Consider the following 13,205-nt stretch of genomic DNA (forward strand, 5'->3'; position numbering starts at 1 on the left):
TTGAGGCCCTGAATAACCAAAGACATATTGAAAAAGAAAAATGAAATTGGAGGAATCACACTACCTGACTTCAAAACATATTACAAAGCTACAGTAGTGAAAACAGCATGGTATTGGTGTAAGGAGAGACACACAGACCAATGGAACCGAATTGAGAGTTCTGATATAGATCCTCATATATATAGCTATATAATATTTGATAAAGCCACCAAACCCTCTCAACTGGGAGAGAATGGCCTATTCAACAAACGGTGCCTGGAGAACTGGCTATCCATATGTAAAAGAATGAAAGAGGATTACCATCTCACACCTTACACAAAAATCAACTCAAGATGGATCAAAAACCTAAATATAAGAGCCAAGACCATAAAGACTTTGGAAAGCAGTGTAAGGAAGCATATACAAGACCTTGTAATAGGAAATGGCTTCATGAACTTCACACCAAAAGCACGAGCAGCAAAAGAACAAATAGATATATGGGAACTCCTCAAAATTAAAGCCTTCTGCACCTCAACGGAGTTTGTCAAGAAAGTGAAAAGAGAGCCTACACAATGGGAGAAAATATTTGGTAACCATATATTGGATAGGAGACTTATAATTTGCATATATAAAGAACTCCTATATCTTGAAAATAAAAAGATAAACAACCCATTTAAAAAATGGGAAAAAGATTTAAACAGACACTTCTCCAAAGAAGAAATATAAATGGCTAAAAAGCACATGAAAAAAATGTTCCAAATCTCTAGCTATCAGGGTAATGCAAATCAAAACTACAATGAGATACCCTCTTACTTCCATAAGATTGGCAGCTTGAAAAAAACAGAAGACTACAAATACTGGAGAGGATGTGGAGGAATGGGAACACTCATCCACTGCTGGTGGGAATGCAGAAGGATCCAACCATTCTGGAGGACAGTTTGGCAGTTTCTCAAAAAACTAACCATAGATTTGCCATATGGCCCAGCAATTCCAGCAATTCCACTGCTGGGTATATACCCAGAAGAACTGAAAACAAGGACACAAACCAATATATGCACACCAGTGTTCATAGCAGCATTGTTCACTATCGCCAGAAGTTGGATTCAACCCAAATGCCCATCAACAGATGAATGGATAAACAAAACGTGGTATATACATACAATGGAATACTACTCGGCTTTAAGAACAAATAAACACACATGATAACATGGATGAATCTTGAGAACCTTATTTTGAGTGAAGCAACCCAGGCATTGAAGGCCAAATACTACATGACCTCAATGATATGAAATAAGTAAACCAAGCTGCCTCGGAGAGCTAGAGACTGGATGATAGGCTTACAGAAAATCGGGGGATAGAGGAAGGATGTAAGCTGACATCTACATGGGGTGAAATCTATAATAAACTGGAGGTAGGTATGTGTACAAGGAAGGGATAAAATGGGGGCATAGGGTTATCTTTGGGTGGGACTTTGTGGGCTTGAGGGGGCTAGGTATGGGAGGATGGGTAATATTGCCCAAGAAATTGGGGGGAGGGTGGGGCAACATATGAACATAGGAGATTGTCAGGTGTTCATTGAGAGTATAATGCTGAGAAAACCTTTTCAAAAATATAATAAGGAAAGTTACCTGTTTAAGATACTTAAAGGGGATAATCTGACACAGGACAGACTCCTAGGGAATATGTGAATGCTCATTTTGCCAGAGTGGGTTATATCATTGGGTAGACACCCATATAATGAGAGTGAAGGCATACCCACATCCTGGGGAGGACTGATGCCATCAAATAGAGGGAACTGTGCGGCAGCTTGCTCGGTCGGTAGAGGTGGGGTCTGGCTGCGGACGAGGGGTCGGTCCAGCTTAGGACAAGGGGCCGGTCCCACGTGGGACGAGCGGTTGGTCTGGCAGCAGACGAGGGGTCGGTCTCACAGGGGTTGCGCGGTTCGGCTGACAGGGTCGCCCGGCGAAGCCGGTGACGAAGGGGTCGCCCAGAGAAGCAGGCGACGAACTGGGGACAAGGGAGGCCAGGCCCTTGTCGGGGGCTCTCAGGACTGGAGGGCGCATGGCAGAAGAACTACCGCAGAGACAAGGCAAACACGCAAGTCCACTTTATTGAGGGAGAGGCAACAGTTTTATAGGGGCTGGGGAAGGCTGATTGGTCGAAGCCACGCCCTGTTCTGATTGGTTGCCGGAGAAAGGTCAGTGGGCGGTACTGGACGGGGGAGGGGTGGTGATTAGGGATTGGCTGTTGCTGTTGCTGGGGGAAGGGGCAGGGTTTAGTGATTGGTGGCTGCTGTTGCTGGGGTAGAGGGCAGACTGGAGTTTCCCGCCCACGCCTGGCTGTTGCTGCTGTCGAGGGGAGGGAAAAGGGCAGACTGGATTTTTCCGCCCTGCGCCTGCGCAGGGAGAAAGAAGGCATCGTGTGGCGCTATCTGGGAGGAGGGGCGGCCACGGAAGCATGGCTGCCAAGAAGGGGAGACCCGAGGGCACTCTGCGCCCATGCCGAGCTCCCTTCAGGGGTGGCGGTCGGCCCAACCAACCACCCCATTACAGGGGCAGCGGTTTGGAATAGGCCTACCGCGGCCGCCGCCCCCTGCCAGGTCAGCAAACCACACTTCAGCCCGAGGGGCGACCGCAGAACTGTATCTCTCAAGAGAAATGGTGGCTCCCAGGGCATTAGGGCAGTTGAGCATGTCAAGCCTCAACACTGTTGCAAGTATCTCTGAACATGGCTCTTCAAGAAATGAAGATTGACGGTCACTATGGGCCCTAAGGGGAGGGGGAAATAGGTATTGAATAGATGGAACCAATGTAACTGTGTGGGCAATAGAAGTGTTTCACAAGAGTACACAAGGATGGATATAAGACATGTAAAATTATACCAAAAATATATAGGGGCTGATAGTCTAAAATGTAAATCATAATGTAAAACATAAGATAACTAAAAATTTAGAAAATTGTATAGCCTAAAATATAAACCACAATGTAAACACAAATGTTACCTTGTTTGAAAGCTATTGTCTCAATATCTGAACATCAATTTCAGTAAATATGGTTTGAATATGTTAAAAGATTATTGCTGTGGAAGGGAAAAGCTTTTATGTCGGTTATGTGGGAGTACTGTATATTGTATATATGAATTACTGTGATCTAAAACTCTTGTGAAGATAAGCTTAATAATTAGAAAAAAGAAAAGAAAAAGATAGGATGTAGAATTTTTCCAAATTAATATGTATTCTATATCTAACCTTTAAACTCATCTCTATATTCCATTTTACTATTAAGGGAACCTGGCAATATATTGGGCTTCACTTTTCAGGAAGTTTTGGATCACAAGAGTGTTTTGATAATGGCAGTGAAGGAATACTGGTGTGGGATGTTATTCACAGTGGACACGTGGTTGGCAGGGAGTTCTACAGGGCATATATCCAGGGTACATAAAAATGTTTGGATATTTTCATAGTGGAAACAATTAAAAACAACAACTGAGGGAGTGCTGAGTTCCTAGCCAGGGGAACTCTCTCACAGTCCCTAAAGGAACAGCAACAATCCCCCAAGTGCAACGGCAAAGACCAAAAAAGAATGAAGGTCCAACAATGAGCCCTTGATACTAATGACTATGCTTGTTAGTCTGTGCACCTGAAATAAGAACAAGGCCTAGAGCTGTAGGGTGCCTAAGAGTTACCTCCTGAGAGCCTCCATGTTACTCAAATGTGGCCAGTCTCAAAGCCAAACTCAGCATGTAAATTCGTTGCCTTCCCCCCAGTGTGGGACATGACTCCCGGGGATGAGCCTCCCTGGCGCCGAGGGATCACCACCAAGTACCAGCTGATGATGTAACTAGAAAATGACCTTTAATAAAAAGGTTCAACGTGGACCAGCAGAATATCTCTATCTACATATAATAACAGCGGTTAAAAATGCTTTTTGACCTAAATCAAGGGGGAAATGGAAAGGACAAATGAGTTTATATGGCTATGAGTCTCCAAAAAGAACTGGGAGGTTATCAGAGGGGTTGCCCTTATGCACACCTCAGCAGATTTGCAGAGACAGATAAAGTAGATACAACCCCAGGTATTGGTTCTTCTAAGGGCTACAGAGACCCACAGGTTTTATGGTCATGGCAGATGGAGTTCAGTGCCATGTCAGTTGGCCCTTCTTTGGAGTTGGTGTTTCTGTGTGATGGAGCTGGACTCAGATGTGATCTCTTTTCACAAGCCTTTCCTGTTACTTAACCAGAATTGTAGTTGGTGCTGGGGTTTAAGATATACCCAGGGGATCTGAATCTCTGGACTGACCATATGATAGCCAGGCTCTGAGCCTCAACAGACTTCAGCTCCTACACTCTGGTTTATTGGACTTACCCCACTCAGTTAACATGGAGTTGAAGAATGTCAACCACACACCATGGAGCCAAGAGTACCTACAACTGAAAGCAGGATTGCATCCAGCATCCATGTGGAATCTAAGCCCCCTCTTGACATAGATGTGGAATGGACACAACCAATCCAAGGTCCACAGGATGGAGGAATAGAATATGAATGAGAGTGGACTTACTGATAGTCTATTCATGAACTTTTGTGATTAGGAATCAAAGAAAATGTGGCATTGGTGTGGAGAAAGTGGCCATGGTGGCTGCTGGGTGTGGGGAATGGGAGGAAGAGATGTGGAGGTGTTTTCGGGACTTGGAGTTGTCCTGGGTGGTGCTGCAGGGACAATTACTGGATATTGTAGGTCCTCCCATGGCCCGCTGGATGGAACTTGGGAGAGTGTGGGCTGTGATGTGGAACATTGACCATGAGGTTCAACGATGCTCAGAGATGTATTCACCAAATGCAATGAATGTCTCATGATGATGGAGGAGAATACTGCTATGGGGGGAGTAGCGAGGTGAGGGGAGTGGGGGGTATATGGGGACCTCATATTTTTTTTAATGTAATATTAAAAAAATGAATTAAGGCAAAAAAAAAAAAGAATCTACTCTTGCAGAAAATATTAAAGGAAGCCTTGGAACCTACAATACAAAGACAGGAGAGAGAAGCCTGGGAGAGAGTATCTATGAAAGAATAGCAGAATGGATAACCAAAAGAATAAAAAGACAAAAATATAATTTGATATATGAACCAAAGAAGAAAATGGTGGAAGTAAATAATGCATTTACAGTAATATCATCGAATGTGAATGGATTAAACTCCCCCATCAAAAGATACAGGCTGACAGAATGAATGAAAATATATGAGCCATCCATATGCTGCTTATAAGAAACTCATTTAGCCCCAAGGATACAAACCAGCTGAAAATGAAAAGCTGGAAAAAGATACTTCACTAGTGTAGTAACCAATAAAGAGCAGGGGTAGTATATTAGTCAGGGTTCTCTAGAGAAATAGAATCAATAAGAGATATCTGTCAATAGTATGTGATTTTATAAGAGACTTTCACGCAGCTGTGGGGATGCACAAGTCCAGGTTCTGCAGGCAGGCTGCAACAAGGGTCTGCAATAAAAGTCAAATGACGGTTCTTGATGAGTTCTGGGACCGCAATGAAAGTCAACTGAAAGTTCTTGACGAGTTCTGGGAGATGCTGCCTGTCCAAAGACGAGCTGGGAAATTCTCACTCAATGCTGGAATCACTTTCCCTTTTAAGGCATTCAACTGACCAGATAAAGTGTCACTCTTTGCTGATGGCAATCTCCCTGATTGATGCAATTATAATCAGCTATCTATGATTTACCACTGCAGTAAAGTCAATGGTGACTAAAGTCCATAAATGCCCAGTTAGCCCAGTGCTTGCTTGACCAAACAACTGGGCACAATTACCTGGCCAAGTTGACACAGTGGCCTAACTATCACAGGTAGCTGTATTTAATATCAGACAAAACATACTTTATTATTTTTTTCTTTTTCTTTTTTTTTATTGACTTTGTAATAATATTACATTAAAAATATATATGTGAGGTCCCATTCAACCCCACCACCCCCACCCCACCTCTCCCCCCCCCCCCAGCAACACTCGTTCCCATCATCATGACACATCCATTGGATTTGGTAAGTACATCTTTGGGCACCTCTGCACCTCGTAGTCAATGGTCCACATCATGGCCCATACTCTCCCCCATTCCATCCAGTGGGCCCTGTGAGGATTTACAATGTCCGGTGATTGCCTCTGAAGCACCATCCAGGGCAGCTACATGTCCCAAAGACGCCTCCACCTCTCATCTCTTCCTGCCTTTCCCCATACCCATCAGTCACCATGTCCACTTTTCCCAATCCAATGCCACCTCTTCTATGTGGACATTGGATTGGTTGTGTCCATTGCACCTCTATGTCAAGAGGAGGCTCAGATTCCACATGGATGCTGGATGCAATCCTCCCACTTTCAGTTGCAATCACTCTAGGCTCCATGGTGTGGTGGTAGACAAAACATACTTTAAATGCAAAAAAGGCCATTTTGTATTTCAAGAAGATACAGAAGGCCATTATATATTAATAAAAGGGACAATCCACCAGAAAGATAGAATGGTCATAAATATCCATGCACACTGGGATTTAGTGTATACCCAGGGAACCTGAATCTCTGGACTGACCATGTGATAGCCAGGCTCTGAGCCTCAACAGACTTGCAACTCCTACACTCTGATTTATTGGACTTACCCCACCCAACTAACATGGAGGTGAAGAAGGTCAACCACCACACTAGGGAGCCAAGAGTGCCTACAGCTGAAAGCAGGAGAATTGCATCCAGCATCCATGTATAATCTAAGCCCCCTCATGATATAGATGTGGAGTGGACACAACCATTCTAAGGTCCATGGGATGGAGAAATAGAGTATGGATTAGAGTGGACTTACTGATATTCTATTCATGAACTACTATGATTAGTAATCGAAGAAAATGTGGCATTGGTGTGGAGAAAGTGGCCATGGTGGCTGCTGGGGGTAGGGAGTGGGAGGAAGAGATGTGATGTGGCGGTGTTTTCGGGACTTGGGGTTGTCCTGGGTGGTGCTGCAGGGACAGTTACCAGACATTGTGTGTCCTCGCATGGCCCACTAAGTGCAGTGAATGTCTCATGATGATGGAGGAGGTTGTTGTTATGGGGGGAGTAGTGAAGTGAGGCGGTGGAGGGTATGTGGGGACCTAATTTTTTTAATGTAACATTAAAAAAATAAATAAAGTAGCATTATGTGAAAAAAATAAAATAAATAAATATCCACGCACCTAACCAGGGTGCCTCAAAATACATGAGACAAACTCTGGCAAAACCGAATGGAGAAATAGACATCGCTACAATAATCTCTGAAGACTTCAACATCCCACTCACATTATTAGATAGAACAAATAGATAGAAGATCAACAAGGAAACAGAGAACTTGAACAATATGACAAATGAATTAGAACTAACAGACATATACAGAAGGCTGCATCCAAATTCAGCAGGTTATACATTCTTCTTAAGTGCCCATGGATCTTTGTCCAAGATAGACCACATATTAGGGCACAATGCAGCTCTCAATAAATATAAAAAGATTGAAATTAACAAAGCACCTTTTCAGATCATAATGGAATGAAACTGGAAATCAATAATAGACAGGAGAAAAGCAAATTTGCAAATGTGTGGAGGCTGAACAACACACTTCTAAATAATCAGGGGTCAAAGAAGTAATTGGAAGTAAAATCAGTAAACATATTGAGACAAATGAAAATAAGAATACAACTTATCAAAACATATGGGATTGGTGGCGGACTTGGCCCAGTGGTTAGGGCATCCATCTATCACATGGGAGGTCCACAGTTCAAACCCCGGGCTTCCTTGACCTGTGTGAAGATGGCCCATGCACAGTGCTGATGCGCGCAAGGAGTGCCGTGCCATGTAGGGGTGTCCCCCGTGTAGGGGAGCCCCACGCGCAATGAGTGCGCCCAGTAAGGAGAGCCGCCCAGCGCGAAAGAAAGTGCAGCCTGCCCAGGAATGGTGCTGCACACATGGAGAGCTGATACAACAAGATGACACAACAAAAAGAAACACAGATTCCCGTGCTGCTGACAACAACAGAAGCGAACAAAGAAGACGCAGCAAATAGACACAGAGAACAGACAACTGGGGTGGGGGGGGGAGGGGAGAGAAATAAATAAATAAATAAATAAATCTTTTTAAAAAAAATATGGCATACAGGGAAGGCAGTCTTGAGATGGGAATTTATATCCCTAAACACCTACATTAAAAAAGAAGAAAGAGCTAAACTCAAAGATTTAAATGAACAACTAAAGAAACTTGAAAAAGAACAGCAAACAATCCCAAAGCAACTAGAAGGAAAGAAATAACAAAGATTAGAGCAAAAATAAATAAAATTGAGAACAAACAAAACAATAGAGAAAATCAACAAAACCAAAAGCTTATTCTTGGAGAAGATAAATAAAATTGACAAAAACCATAGCTAGATTAACAAAGAAAAAAAAAAGACAATGCAAATAAATACAACCAGAAATGAAAGGAGGGAAGTTATAACTAACCCCACAGAAATAAAAAGGATCTTAAGAGGATATTATGAGAAATTGTATGCCAACAAACTAGACAACCTAGATGAAATGGAGAAATTACTAAAAATGCACATCCAACCTACACTGATGCTACAAGAAATACAAGCACTTAACAAATCAATCACATCTATTTAAAGAGATTGAATCCATCATTAAAAAATCTCCCAGTGAAGAAATCCAGGACCAGATGGCTTTACTGGTGAGTTCTATGAAGCATTTCCAAAAAAAATTAACACCAATCCTGTTTAAACTCTTCCAAAAAAATTGAAGAGAAGGGAAAATTACACAACACATTTTATGAAGTCGACATGACTCTAATACCAAAGCCAGATAAAGGCAGTACAAGAAGAAAAAATTACAGACCAATCGCTCTAATAAACACAGATGCAAAAATTCTCAACAAAATACATGCAAATTGAATCCAGCAGTATATCAGGAGTTTATGCATCATGACCAAGTAAAATTTATTCCTGGTATGCAAGGCTGGTTCAACATAAGGAAATCAATCATGTAATACACCACATTAAAAAATTGAAGGAAAAAACCAACATGATCATTTCAATTGACACAGAAAAGGCATTCAACAAAATCCAGCATCCTTTTTTTTTTTAATAAAAACACTTCAAAAGATAGGAATAGAAGGAAAACTCCTCAATATGATAAAAGGCATATATGAAAAACACACAACAATCGTACACAAGGGGGAAAGCTTTCCCTGTAAGACCAGGAACACCACTGTTACCATTGTTATTCAACATTGTACTAGAACTTCTAGCTAGAGCAATTATATAAGGAAAAGAAGGCATTCAAATAGAAAAAGAGGAAGTAAAACTCTCACTATTTGTGAAGGACATGATCCTATATTTAGAAAATTCTGAAATGTTTGCAACAAAGCTACTTAAGCTAATAAATGAGTTCAGCAAAGTGTCAGGATACAGCATCAACACACAAAAATCAGTAATGTTTTTGTACACTAGTATTGAACAACCTGAGGTAGAAATCAGGAAAAAAATTCCATTTACAACAGCAACAAAAAACCTCAAATACTTAGGAATCAATTTAACGAAAGAAGTACAGGACCTATATGCAGAAAACTACAAAACAATGCTTAAAAAAATCAGAGAAGACCTAAACAAATGGAAAGACATTCTGTGTTCATGGATTGAAAGATTAAATATCATGAAGATGTCATTCCTACCCAAACTGATTTATAGATTCAATACAATATCAATGAAAATTCCAAAAACCTACTTTACAGATATAGAAAAGGCAATTACTAAATTCACTTTGAAGGGAAAGTGCACCCAAATAGCTAAGGGCATTCTAAAAAAGAAGAGTTATGTGGGAGGAAATCCACTGCCTGATCTTGAAACGTATTACAAAGCTACAGCATCAAAACAGCATGGTCCTGGCATAAAGATAGACACATTGATCAGTGGATAGATTTGAGAGTCTAGAAATAAACCCTCACCTCTATGGTCAACTGGTTTTTGGCAAACCTACCAAGTCCATGTTATAGGGACAAAACAGTCTCTTCAACAAATGGTGGTGGGAGAACTGGATATCTATAACCAAAAGAATGAGAGAGGACCCCTACCTCACTCCCTACACAGAATCAAATGTAAATGGACCAAGGTCCTATACATAAAAGCCAGGACCATAAAACTACTACAAGAAAATGTAGGGAAAGTTCTTAAAGACTTTGTGGTAGGTGGTGGTTCCTTGGGCCTTATACCCAAAACACACACAGCAAAAGAAAAGATAGGGACGTCCTCAAAATTAAACACTTTTGCGCTTCATAGGGCTTTTTCAAAAGGGTGATAAGGCACCCAACCCGATGGGAGAAAATATTTGAAAATTGCATGTCTGATAAGGATTTTAATATCCATGATATGTAAAAAGATGTGACAACTCAACAATGAAAAGGGAAATGACCCAATTAAAAAATGTGCAAAAGCTTTAATAGACATTTTTCCAAAAAAGAAATACAAATGAAAAAAAAACGTGAAAAAATGTTTAACATCACTAATGATTAGGGAAATGCAAATCAAAACTACAATGAGATATCATTTCAGACCTATTAGAATGGCCACTATTAAAAAGACAGGAAACTACAAGTTTTGGTAAGGATGTGGAGAGACAGGAATACTTATTCACCTATTTTGGGAATGCAGAATGGTATAGCCATTGCGGAGGACTGTTTGGCCGTTCCTAAAGAAGTTGAATATAGATTTGCCACATGACCTTGCAGTACCACTACTCGATATATACCCAGAAGAACTGAGAGCAGCAGTACGAACAGACATCTGCACACCAATGTTCATAGCTGCATTATTCACCACTGTCAAAAGCTGGAAACAGCCCAGGTGTCCATCAACCGTTGAATGGATAAACAAATTGTGGTATATTCACATAGTGGACTATTATGCAGTTGTAAAAAGAAATGAAGTCATAAAGCATATGACAACATGGATGAACTTGGAGGACATTATGTTGAGTGAAGCACGCCAGGCACAGAAGGATAAATACTGTATGATTGTGTTAGTATGAATTAAATATATTATGTAATATATTGTATGATTCCATTTATATAAAATGTAAATAGAAATCAATTTAGAAAGATGAAGTTTCATTAGTGATTATGTAGGGCTGGGGAAGGCAAGCTAAAGGATATGGAGTTTTTATTTTTGTAATAATTAAATCTAACATTTTTTGTGATGATGAATGCACAATATTGTGATTTTACTGAAAGCCATTGATTATACACTTTAGAGAGATCGTATGGTATGTGAGTATATCTCAATAAAACTGCTTAATAAATGAACAAATAATTGTGCAAGAATAGCCAGAAATAGCAGCCAGGGAAACATAGAGAGATTGAAAGGTGAAGAATTTTCTTGTTTGTCTGTTTTTTGTTTTTTATTATTATTGAAATAATGAACATGCTCTAATAATGATTAAAGTGGTGAATGCACAACTATGTGATTGTACCAAATACCATTGCTTGTACACTTTGGATGAATTCTATGCTTTATAAATATGTGTCAATAAAATTGATTTGTTTAAAAAAAAGTTACTGGCATGCATACACACACACACACACAACATAAAAAGGTACTGGTATGCTCTGCCAGAGCCAGCCACTGGTGGCAATGACAGCTGCATCTCCTCACCCTCCCACCTTACCACTGCTGCCATGCCCAGAAGTCAGCTTCTCAGGAATGAGGGCCCCAATTTCAAGGCCAATACCATCATCAGCGGCCTTGGTTCCATGACTATTTGGGATACTCATGGGGCATTCTCATCTCCCACCTTTGGGATTTTACTCCAGTGTGTACCACAGAGCTTGGATAGCTGCAAAGCTGGCACCAGAATTTGCCAAGAAGAATATGAAAATGATTGCACTTTAATAGACAGTGTAGGACAGCTTGCATGGTGTTTGTTTTTGGTCTTGATAGGAAGCTGAAGCTATCTCCTATCCAGCTACCACTGGAAGGAACTTTGATGATATTTTCAGAGTTAAGTTCTCTCTCTCTAACTGACAGCAGAAGAGAGGCTTGCAATCCCAGTTGATTGGAAGGATGGAGACAGTGTGATGGTCCTTTCAACCATCCCTGATGAGGAAGCCAAAAAACTTTTCCCTAAAGGAGTCTTCTCCAAAGAGTTCCCATCTGGCAAGAAATACCTCCGCTACACTCCTTAGCCTTAAGTCTCTCCAGGTTGGGGCTGGAGATGCTTGCTTAGCATAGTGAGCCAGAGGATGCCACCTGCCAATCATGTGTGCAGTAATTTCATAAAAACATTCTAGTGTGATCATAGCCAAGGTCTTTAGGCTGCTATGCTACTGGCTCATTAAATGAAAATGGCACCAAAAATTTCTTGGAATTCTTTAATGCCTTTATCAACCTTCTGTTCTGTTCCTATATCACAGTAACTCTGTTGACCCTTTTTGAAATATATTCTCTATATGGGACTGGAATCTCATTCCAGAATTTGTGATCAACAAGTCTCAGTATCACTGATGGTTGAGAAAGTCTGTTTTGCTCCATGATAGAACCGGTTCGGTTTTTCACCTGTCCCAATCAAATCCTCTCTTCTGTAACCCAGTTTGGGAAGCAATAGAACTTGAGATTCTACTTCCTTTGGGTAACAGTTTGATATTAATGATGAATTCCAAAAAGAAATATTGGATTATGTTTGTAATCTGATCTGTACCTGAGCATGATTGAGTTATGATTAGGGTGTTGAGTCTCCACCCTGTGGTGGATGGGGACTCACAGATAAAAGGCGTGGCAAAGAACAGAGTTGAGGGTTTCTGATGTTGGGGTTTTGATGTTGGAGTTTGATGCTGAAGACTTAAGCTGGAGCCCCAGGAAGTAAGAATGCAGAGGAAAGAGAAGCCAGCCCCAGGAAGAAAGGAAACTTGAGGCCAGAGAAAAGCAAGTCCCAGGAACATAGGAACTCAGGGAGCCTGAACCCTTGCAGACATCAGCAGCCATCTTGCTCTAAATAGATTTTGGTGAGGGAAGCAACTTATGCTTTATGGCCTGGTATCTGTAAGCTCCTACCTCAGATAAATACCCCTTATAAAAACCAACCAATTTCTGGTATTTTGTATCAGCACCCCTTTGGCTGACTAATACACTTTATAAGTTCCTGAATATTTAAGAACCCAAGAACTTAGAGTAATCCGGGT

At 41.0% G+C, this 13,205-nt stretch overlaps 1 pseudogene; it reads left to right on the forward strand.

Moving 5' to 3' along the window:
- The first annotated feature begins 11,705 nt into the window (after positions 1–11,705).
- Positions 11,706–12,212, forward strand: LOC111760226 (peroxiredoxin-6 pseudogene; annotated as a pseudogene).
- Positions 12,213–13,205: the final 993 nt, after the last annotated feature.

Source organism: Dasypus novemcinctus, chromosome 9 (genome assembly GCF_030445035.2).
Source record: "Dasypus novemcinctus isolate mDasNov1 chromosome 9, mDasNov1.1.hap2, whole genome shotgun sequence".
In the NCBI taxonomy this organism is placed as follows: Eukaryota; Metazoa; Chordata; class Mammalia; order Cingulata; family Dasypodidae; genus Dasypus; species Dasypus novemcinctus.